Consider the following 11687-nt stretch of genomic DNA (forward strand, 5'->3'; position numbering starts at 1 on the left):
AACTATTTTTAATACCGAAATGTCGAGTCAGATTTAAAGTACTTTGAATATACTCCCTCCGTTCCTTTATGTTAGGTGCATTTTTTACTAAAATTTCACAATGTAAGGTGTATTTGTTGTAATCCCATATAATCCCTCGTTTACCCCTCCAACACCACATACATGGTAAGCTATCCCCGTGACGCTAAAATGAAGTGAATCACTCAATGCGTTTGTTGGAAAAAAGGGCCCATCATTAGTTAGGAAAATGTATCCCATGCAATCCCATTTTTTAGTATTTCCTCTTTGAGAGCGTACAAACCATCTTTCTCTACCTGGTCGAAGCCTTCTCTAGAGAACAGAAAACATCTGACAAATTAAAATACTCAACTGACGCCCTTTCTCTTCCACCATGGGTCCGTTCAAGGTAGAGGAAGATAGGTTCCACTCATTGCTGCATGTTTTCAGCCAAGAGGATGATCCGGCTATGGAACTGTTCAGTCAGGTGGAAGAAACAGATGAGTCGTTGGGCCTGTTTAGTGAGGTCCAAGACCATGGCCAGTGTCTCGCTGAGGACTCCTCGCCCGCGTTGTCGGATGTGAAGCTCGCCGACCAGATTTTCCATGATGCGTCCATGGCGGACATCGAGTATGTCTGACGTGCCAGGTTATTGCGCATACATGCTGCTCGATATCTGGTCTGCAAATTCTTCCAAGGGGGGAATCGCCACCTCTAACGAGGTCGTGAATTGTGCGGTGTCGGAACTGTATGCAACATCGGCCTCTTCAAGCATGCCATGTCAAGCAATGCTCGGCGCACTGACCTTTGGCGTATCTACGAAATACCCATCATGTCAAACAACATCACCGATTTTTGGTTAGTTGCACTTATACCTTTGCTCTTATCCATCATATTTGTACATGTATGACATGCCTTGTTCTAACTTTTAGTGCCACAGCTGGAGGCATCAATCAAGGGGAACACGAATATGATGAGGAGAACGATAAGAGCAACATGGTGAATGACAAGGCCATGAAGAATGATGAGGCCATGAAGAATGATGAGGTGGATAGCGATGATGAATCCATCGATTTAGAGTTTGAAGCATTGAAAGCTTCCAGAGCAAGTGAAGTGCACGTGGAACGATTTTATGCTCCAGATTCTATGCCGGAATCGGTACCCCCAGGAATGGAATCATATAGGGATTTTGTACTAACATCCTTGATGACATCGTATGATCCAAAGATGATGAAGGAATGACCACGTAATCAGTGATGCAAGTATTCTCTGCTTAGCACTAAACATTTGGTGTGATCTCATAAATTGTCATTGTGCCCAAAGTCATTTTTGTATTGCGTGAGTTTGTTTAGTGACATCATACATTAATAAAGGCATCAATGAAGTTCATTTTGTTGGTTACATTTACTTGCAACGTTCTACTCTCAAAACAGAAGATAAGTCGATGTCATGGAGTAATAAACATCACCAAACAAGAACAACGAGTTCTTTTAAGATTAGTCGATGGCATGGAGTAATAAGCATCAGAAAACAAAGATTTAAATGCTAGAAGTACAGTACGAGTATGTTTAAATTCAGTACTGTATAACTAATGAATTCGCTAAGATTATTAATGATAACAAGCAACGAGAAGTACATCAAGCATCTGGAAGGGCCTCAATAGCATCAATTACAACATCAGCATCACAGGGTACTACGTCCGGAAGCATTTCGAGTGCTGCCAGAAATGACTTCCTCATGTGTGGAACCTTGTACCAGTTACCTCCTTTCTACTTCAGTACCTCGCGCATGCATGACTGAAGGGTCAGAAAAATATTGTTGCTTCTCTCGGCCGGGTACGTGTCATAGGCTTTTTTCACCTTCGCAACAATATCAGCAATTTTACCGGGGGACATCTTATCAAAAAGAGCCTGAAGTGCCGCAAAGAACCCTAAGTCAAGAATGTTCAAATCAGGTGAGTTGGGCTGCTGACATGTAAGCCTAATATCCCATCCATCCGCCTGTGCCGCTGCACAACACACTGTCATTCACGGAAATATGGGTCTTTGCACTATCTTGCTGAATGTATATTATGCGTCCGCGTTCCAAAGCCGGCCACAAAGCCTTGATGGCAGGTAGAAGCTTGTTCACCATATAATCTCTAGTGACATCCTTTGTCACCAACGGCAAAACCTTGGTTACCTCTTCCCCCCTCTCTCTGTAAGGGCTACGCCTCTTTGCAAAGTCCTGATATGTGAACGGCCAAATTCCAATCTTGCCATCAAATGTCATGACACCATGATAATCATAACGAGGCCTTGCTACCGCTGCCAAGAACATCACTTTCTCAATAAATCCCTTGCTCTATGTGCTGCGATATGGTTCTTCTTCATCAGGTGCCAAGTAGTAGTTCTGAGTACCTTTAGTGCGGTAGAACCACTTCTCATGAATATGGATGACATTGTACATGCCTTTAAATGTGGGTTCTTCAGGCACACTTAGTTCATCCAACATGGATAAACAAAACTGAATCCGACCTAGCTTGTTGTCATCAGTCAGTGTGGATTTAATTGAATTTGTATGGCGCTTCAGTCTGCCCTCCTTCAACCTTCTCCATAATGTTGTCTTCGCCATTTGAAGCTCATTAGCAAGATCTTTAAGCGTAGTTCTTTTGCTCAAATCAATCTTTTTATAGCATCCGAATCAAATGGTATCTTCTTGCGGCCATAAGTTTTCACTCTTTTGTTTGCTCTCCATGAATACCACCAGCTCGCTTGCCTCTCAACCACATGTTTTGAACATTCTGGTAGTTAACTTGACAAAGTTCTGCCACCTCCTCAACCACCCCTTTGGTTTAGTATGCCTTGATTTGTCCGTTCTAAAAGGATGGCATAAATTTCTTGCTTTTGATTGTCTGGGTACCATCTTCGCTTCTTTTTTTTTGTTTAGCATTTGAGCCTACTGCAGAATATTCAGAACAAGAAATGAATTAATTTCAGTTAAAATGAACTAACATTCTCTAGAAATTAAGTGCCATAGATTACTCACAATGACTTCAAACAAGGACTAACTTAAATAACTCGTGGAGTAGACTAACCATTGTTGCTGCCGGTGTTAGCTACTTCAGCTTGTACTCCATAATCAGTCTCCAGAACAACATCTTTCTTCAACTCCACACGGATGCATGGGTTAACGTTGCCGGCGGGCCTGGTTGCATCATTGTCGCTGCCATTTACTCCACGAGATGGAACACCTTCGGGACAGCCAGCTTGGTTAACATTGCGGGCGAGGCTGGTTGCATCATTGTTGCTGCCATTTAACGAAGATGGATCAACTTCGCTATGGCCGCCTTGCCACTTCATCAGAGCCGGGCGCATTCTGCCGCGACCAGCCAAGCCCAAGTGTCGACGACCACGGCGAGCGTCACTGGCGTCCCCGACGGCATTGTCGTCACCTCCCCGGCCACGCCCGGCGATAGGACCAGCAAGTAGCGCCGCACGCACGCGTTTAAGGACGACATCATGTGAACCACGAGCCTGTCCGAGGCCAGCGTACATACTGGCAGCTTCTTCTCCTTCAGAGCCATCACATCCACCACCAACATCTACTCCGTGGCCTGAGTCATGTGCGGACATAGAACCTGCCACATCAACTCCTTGATCACCGGTGGCGATGTTCGCTAGATGGTAGGGGAACATGACTACAATTCCTTGGATGAATACTTCACCGGTATGACGCGCACGAGAATCTATGAGAATTTGTTCACCATCGAAGAGATAGGCCCTGGTAGCACCAAGCCGGATCGCCCCCGGATAGAAGGTCTGCCTACTTCTGAGCAAAACCATCATGCGAAAGGACACCGGCCACCACTTTTCCGCTGGGTTCACCGACGGCTTGCACTGTATTCCGTCCTCTGTGTGGCCTCGTCCACACGCGCCTCGGCGATTGAACTGCGTGTAGATGGTGACACAACGGGTCAAGTACTACTTTATGTGGTTCAATGAACATGGAATACATACAGTACGTACCTGTGAAGACGTCATTGCATCCACTGCGTGGCCGCGTCCGTCGGCACATTGGCCTCGCCCGCGTCCGCGACCGTCGGCGCGTTGGCCATGCTCATGCCCGCGTCTGTGCCCGTGCCCGCCGGCGCGTTGGCTGTGCCCGTGTCCACGCACCCCTGCGTCTTCCACCGGCGTGCGTACGTCAACTCACCCGTGCTCGGCAGAAGCACCTCGTGTGTGTTCAAGGAGGTCCGCCTCATTGTCGGCTTCGTTGCTGGGATAAAGTCGACCATGCTAGCATCCGTTGCCATCATGGAGCACATGCTCAACTTATGCACGGAGCCCACAGTGAAAAATTATCCTGCTGATACTGCAAAAAGGTGTGATTGCACAAGAACATACCGTCGTCGGAGTCATCGGAAGCTAGCCAGTCATAGTCGTATCCAAGATCAAAGGCGTTGTCATCGTTATCCTCAATTGAATCCCAATTAGGTGCTGGATGCAAGTCTAGATCCACCATTTTTTTTGTTGGCCACGTACTGGAAGAAGGGGGAAATGAAAAGAACCAGCGGGAGTTGACTCATTTTGTACACGAAAACATAATTTAAAATCTTCATTCAGTTGGCGCCAAGCCACTTCCCTCCCTTTTCCTGATGGCCACGGACGTACATAGGTACCCATTTTCGTATACAAGGAAAGACACTTATTCCCATCCCTGATTTGTTGGGATTGTAAGTGCATCTAGTGCCACCCCTAGTTGGTTTTGGAGTATTGACGACAAACCTGGTTGAGGGACTAATGTGTTTGTGAGAATTGCAGGATAACATAGGTAGAAGTCCCTCATTGATTCGGTTTTCCTACTAGAGATGACCCCTAAAAATGTATGAAGACATTGAAGTCAAAGGTGGTATGTGAAGACATTCACATTGAAGACTATGACAAGAGAAGACATCGCGTGAAGACTATGGAGTGCGAAGACTTAGTTGTTTCGTCGTTCTTTTTCTTCTTTGTTGAGTCATAGGAACCACCGTACTGTTAAGTGGGGTCCAAGTGAACCAGTCAGAATGAGTAAAGTGATGTTTAACCAAAAATCCTATGTCTTCGAGCGAAGACAATGAGAGCAAATCTTATCCAGAGCTGGATAAGTCAGCTTTGCTTGTAGCCCAAGTAAAGTTGCCTTGTGTGTTTGAAATCTTACCGTTAGAACACGTGTCAGTTCCTTAGTGACCCAGGGTCATTTCGGACAAATCAGGTCAGGTTGCCTAGTGGCTATAAATAGCCCACCCCCTACAACCATAAACGGTTGGCTGCTCAGAGTTAGTGTACGGCTTTTGTCGTTTGAGAGCAACCCACCTCGAAGCCTTTGAGAGAGAATTCCTTGCGAGGATAAAGCCCTAAACACCCAGATCCAAAGAGTGTTAGGCATCACTTAAGTCTTCCCGTCTGTGTGATCTGAAGACTTATTACACTTGAGGACTGTGAATCCTCCATCCGGTTAGGCGTCGCGTTCTGAGCATCCAAGAGTCAATGTGGATCACCAGTGAACGAAGTCTGTGAAGGTTTGGAAGTCTACCTTGAAGACTTACCAGAGTGATTGGGCGAGGACTGGGTGTCCTTAGCTCAAGGGGAATAAGGTGAAGACGTGGTCTTCTGAGTTGAATCTCAGCCTCCCTAACCAGACGTACAGTTGTCACAGCAACTGGAACTGGTCCAACAAGTCGTTGTCTTCAACGAGTCACTGGTTTCATCCTTCCCATCCCTTTACTTACTGTTGGTCCTAGTGAAGTCATTGTATGATTGCATTATCTTTTGTCTTCACTGAGTGACTGCTTGTTCTGATTGGCTTCAAAAATGAGATCATCTGTGGTCATCTGACCAAAGGACAGTATGGCCGTGTGAGTGCTTTGGAAACATCTAAGCTAGTCTGGGACTGGCTCTCCAAGGTCAACGAAGGCATCTCAACCCAGAGAGATCAGAGAATCAGTGTCCTTCGCAACCTCTTCAACCGCTTCAAGAGAAATGACAATGAGAATGTCTAGCTCACGTTTGATCGACTCACTGACATCACAAATGAGCTTCAAGCCCTCGGCGCTACTGAGATCACCAAGCATGAAGTTGTCAAGACACTCCTGAGATCACTTAACAGCTCGTTTGACACCCTAGCCCTGATGATTCAAGAATGTCCTGACTTTAAGACACTCGTTCCGTCTGACATACTTGAGAGGCTCAACACACATGAGTTTCAGCTTTATGAGAAAAGAGACATCTACAGTCCCAACTATGGGCGAACTCGTGCCTTGAAGGCAAAAGCTGTCTCCTCATCTGGAGAAGAATCTGACAGCAGTTCTGATGATCCTGAAGACATTGGAAAGGAGCTTGCTATGCTTGTGAAGAAGTTCCAAAAATTCACCAAGAAGAAAGGCTTCAGAAAGTCTTCACGATCAAGCTCAAGGAATGATGAAGCTTCTGCTCATGACTACAAGAAGAGAACATGCCACAAGTGCAAGAAACCTGGCCACTACATCACTGAGTGTCCGCAGTGGGACAATGAGAACAAGAAGAAAAAGAAGAGCAAGGAGTATGATTCTGACGACAAGAAGAAGAAGAAATACTCAAAGTCTTCTTCCAAGTCTTCCTCAAAATCTTCATCACACAAGAAGAGCTCATCTGGCAAGGCTCGTGCGTTTGTTGGCAAGGAAATGGATTCAGAGGAGGAGTCCGCTTCTGAGGAGGCGGAGGTGGAGTCTGAGGAGGAGTCCGATTCTGGCGTTGCGAGTCTGACTACAACATACGTTGCCAAGTCCATCTTCAACACTGAAGACAATGACTTCATCACCGACACTGGTGCAGATGACAAGGACTACTTCGCTCCCACCTACTGCTTCATGGCACGCGGTGCCAAGGTAAACACACGCACTACTCACTATCAAATGTCCAATGAAGATGACTCTGATTGTGGTTCCAAACCCAGCTACAAAACACTTGCTAAAATTGCAACTGAACAACAAAAAGCTATGGAACATATTCAAAAACTATTAGACAAAAGCGATGACCTGTTAGACGCTGAAATGACTCGATCTCAGTCCTTAATTGAATACATAAACAATCTTCGTGTTAAGTATGAGGAACTTGAAAGTCGTCATGAAACGCTCTCAACAACTCATGAAAAGCTTTCCTATGATTATCTTCAAAGGAAGCAAGATCTTGAGAAATTGAGAGCGGCTCATGAAGATCTTCAAAAGGAAAACGAGTCACTTCGCACCAAACAGATCAGTCCCGCTCAGGAAAGATTTGAATCACCATGTCTTAAATGCATTGAGCGTGACAACGCTACTTCTGTTGCTGGATGTTCTACTTCTACTACTATTGCAATATCTTCAACTGTTGATGTGGTAACTAACCCCTCTGCTAAGGATACCACTGCAATTGCTGATGAAAATGCTAGGTTGAAGACATTGCTTGAAACAGGGATGTACAAAAGTCTCAAAGGGCATCAGACACTATGTGATGTCCTCAAAAGGCAGATCCTGAACCGAAACCCTAGAAAAGAGGGTCTTGGGTTCGAAAGGAAAATGAATGCTAATGGCTCTTACTGGAAACCTGAGCAGTACCCCAAAACCACATGGGTTGCTGCAAAGGAACCCTCAGTGGATCCATCCACCCTGTCAGGCTTCAATTGTGCTAATCCCATTGTTATTGATGAATCATTTGATGCAAACTATAAACTGTTTAAGAATCAGAATGGTGAAGTGTTTGCCAGGTATATTGGTACTAACTGCAGGAATGGGCCAGCTATGAAGAAAGTCTGGGTGCCTAAAAGGTTGCTGGAGAATCTTCCTGTGAATGTCATCATGACACCACAAGTGAAGAAGACAAACCCCAGACACAGGCTTCATATGGTCCAAAAGCTTCATACAAACAAAGGACTCACCTGAGTCGCACTAATGTAAATGTTTTGCAGGGAAGCCATCTCATGCCTATGAATATGAGCGCATTTCATCAAACCGCCATGTTCATAAGACCAAGAACTACTCTGCTTATTCTTATGAGTACTATTGTCCACCTGCAAGACTTTTTGCTAGGGCTCCAAAGCCAAAATTCTCACATGCTGCACTTAGACTCATTGCTTCGAAGCCACCCTTGAAGATGTGGGTGGCTAAGAAAGCTTAACTCTCTTTTGCAGGGAAAGGTCTCCAGCCAACAATCAAATTCGTCTGAAGCTATTGCTGGGGACCTTAAACATCTTGTAGGGCGCAAGGTCAAATGCCCAAATGGTCTTATTATGTGTTTTGTTCCTGAGTCGCTTGCTACTTGCCCTATCAGTCCTAACCTCAATCTAAGCTTTCATAATCCACTTTCTTGTCAAATGTTTATGCTTCACAATTCTCTTCTTGAAGCCTATCCCCCTAACTGCACTGTAGGGTACGACACCAGCTGCTTCAGAATGGATTATTGATAGTGGGTGTACTAATCACATGACTGGCAAGAGAAGTCTTCTCATGGACTCAACCTTACGTCCATCTGACAAAATTCACATCACATTTGCTGACACTGGTAAAAGCAAGGTATTGGGTCTAGGTAGAGTTGCAATCTCAAGGGATCAACACATGGATAAATTCATGCTTGTTGAATCCCTTGGTTTCAAATTAATGTCTGTCTCAATGCTTTGCGATTTGAACATGATTGTGATGTTTGGAAAATATCGTTGCCTTGTTCTAATGGAATCTGACAAGTCTCTAGTCTTTGAAGGGTATCGGAAAGATGATTTGTACGTGGTAGATTTCTCAGCAGGACCACAACTTGCCGTATGTCTTCTAGCAAAAGCTTCCGGATGCTGGCTCTGGCATCGGAGGCTAGGGCATGCTGGCATGAGGAACCTGCACACCCTTGCAAAGAAGAAGCATGTCACAGGCATTGAGGGCGTCAAGTTCAAGAAGGATCACTTATGTGGTGCCTGTGAAGCAGGAAAGATGACGAGGGCCAAGCATCCCTCGAAGACAATCATGACAACGACTCAACCCTTCGAACTTCTCCACATGGACCTTTTCAGTCCCACTCATTACTCAACTCTTACTACTACTGCTTGTCTCTATGGCTTTGTCATTGTTGATGATTATTCAAGATATACTTGGGTGCATATAATCCTCTACAAGACTGAAGTGCAGGATGTCTTCAGACGCTTCGCCAATCGAGCCATGAACAACTATGGCGTCAAGATCAAGCACATCAGAAGTGACAATGGCACTGAATTCAAGAACACTGGCCTAGATACTTATCTTGATACTTTGGGCATCACACATGAATTCTCAGCTCCGTACACGCCGCAGCAGAATGGCGTCGTGGAACGCAAGAACAGAACACTTATTGAGATGGCCCGGACAATGCTTGATGAATACAAGACTCTAAGAAAGTTCTGGCCTGAAGCCATTGATACTGCATGCCATATCATCAACCGTGTTTATCTTCACAAGCTTCTGAACAAGACATCCTATGAGCTCCTTACTGGCAAGAAGCCAAATGTCAGTTACTTCAGAGTATTTGGCGCCAGGTGCTGGATCAAGGATCCACATCACACTTCAAAATTTGCTCCGAAAGCACATGAAGGTTTTATGCTTGGATATGGAAAGGATTCGCACTCCTACAGAGTCTTCAACCTCTTTCACTATAAAGTGGTTGAAACTGTGGATGTGCGGTTCGATGAGACTAACGGCTCGCGAAGAGAGCACCTGCCAAATGTGCTAGATGAAGTTCCATCCAGTGAATCAATCAAACTTATGGGAACTGGAGAAATCATACCATCTGAAGCTCATCCTGAAGAGGAACTTATCATCTCTACACCTGATCAACTTGAAGACAATGCTCAGCCTGAAGACAATCCTTCTAACGATGACAATGATCAGCAAGAGCAAAATCTTCGTCCTGTCCAGCCTCGTGTTGCAAATGAAGTACATATTGAAAGGATAATTGATAGCATCAATGCACCAGGTCCACTCACTCGTTCAAGGGAAACACAGCTAGCTAACTTCTGTGGGCACTTTGCATTCGTCTCAATATCTGAACCCAAGAAAGTTGATGAAGCCTTCATGGAACCTGAATGGATTCAAGCCATGCAAGAAGAGCTCTAGCAGTTTGAGCTGAATAATGTTTGGGAACTAGTTAAGCGTCCTGATCCTCGTAAGCACAATATAATAGGCACTAAATGGATATATCGCAACAAGCAAGATGAGCATGGTCAAGTTGTCAGAAACAAAGCTCGTCTCGTTGCTCAAGGATACACTCAAGTTGAAGGGATTGACTTCGATGAAACATTTCCTCCTGTGGCTAGGCTTGAAGCCTTACGCATACTGCTGGCCTATGCAAATCATCATAACATTCTTCTATATCAAATGGATGTGAAGAGCGCTTTTCTCAATGGCAAGATTGAAGAAGAAGTGTATGTTGCACAACCGCCCGACTTCGAAGATCCAAAACATCCTGACATGGTGTACAAGCTCAACAAGGCACTGTATGGCCTCAAACAAGCCCCTCGGGCTTGGTATGACACACTCAAAGACTTCCTGAAGAGCAAAGGCTTCAAACCTGGTTCCCTGGATCCCACTCTCTTCACGAAGACATATGATGGTGAACTATTTGTGTGCCAAATATATGTGGATGGCATTATCTTCGGCTGCACTAATCAGAAATACAGTGAAGAGTTTGGATATATGATGCAAGAGCAATATCAGATGTCCATGATGGGTGAACTGAAGTTCTTCCTTGGTCTTCAAATACGTCAGCAATGCAACGTCATCTTCATATCTCAAGAGAAATACCTCAAAGATTGTCTGAAGAAATTTGGCATGCAAGACTGCAAAGGCTACATGACACCAATGCCAGCCAAACATCATCTGGGTCCCGACGACAATCGTAAAGAGTTCGATCAAAAGGTATACCGCTCCATGATTGGTTATTTTGCTTTATTTATGTGCATCTAGGCCAGATATCATGCTTAGTGTTTGCATGTCTGCCCGGTTCCAAGCGGCACCAAAGGAATCACATCACTTAGCTGTGAAGCGAATTCTTAGATATTTGGCTCACACCCCAACACTAGGATTATGGTATCCAAAGGGCTCAGAGTTTGATCTAGTTGGATTCTCGGATGCTGATTATGCTGGTGACAAGGTGGATCGCAAGTCTACATCAGGCACATGTCATTTTCTGGGACGATCACTTGTATGTTGGTCTTCAAAGAAGCAGAACTGTGTATCTCTCTCCACTTCTGAATCTGAATACATTGCTGCTGGATCTTGCTGCGCTCAGCTTCTCTGGATGAAGCAAACACTCAAAGACTATGGCATTCATCTGAAGCAAGTGCCACTCTACTGCGACAACGAAAGCGCCATCAAGATTGCCAACAACCTAGTTCAGCACTCGTAGACAAAGCACATTGAAATTCGTCATCATTTTCTCAGAGATCATGCTATGAAGGAAGATATTGATATCATACACGTCAACAGTGAAGAGCAATTGGCATATATCTTCACCAAGCCCTTGGATGAGAAGAGGTTTTGCAAGTTACGGTGTGAGTTAAATATCTTGGAATTCTCAAATGTCCTGTGATCAGGCACACATCCTAACACTTAAGCATGTTGATGACTTAGATGTGCAACACACGAAGTAAAGTATATCTTCAATCAATGAAGACTTACATTCTGAGTGTGAATAAAT

At 44.8% G+C, this 11687-nt stretch overlaps 1 pseudogene; it reads right to left on the bottom strand.

The window, feature by feature from the left end:
- Positions 1-1634: 1634 nt before the first annotated feature.
- Positions 1635-2268, bottom strand: LOC147990682 (uncharacterized; annotated as a pseudogene).
- Positions 2269-11687: the final 9419 nt, after the last annotated feature.

This window comes from Triticum urartu, chromosome 1A, assembly GCF_056163025.1.
Source record: "Triticum urartu cultivar PI428250 chromosome 1A, HENAU_Tu73, whole genome shotgun sequence".
NCBI lineage: Eukaryota > Viridiplantae > Streptophyta > Magnoliopsida > Poales > Poaceae > Triticum > Triticum urartu.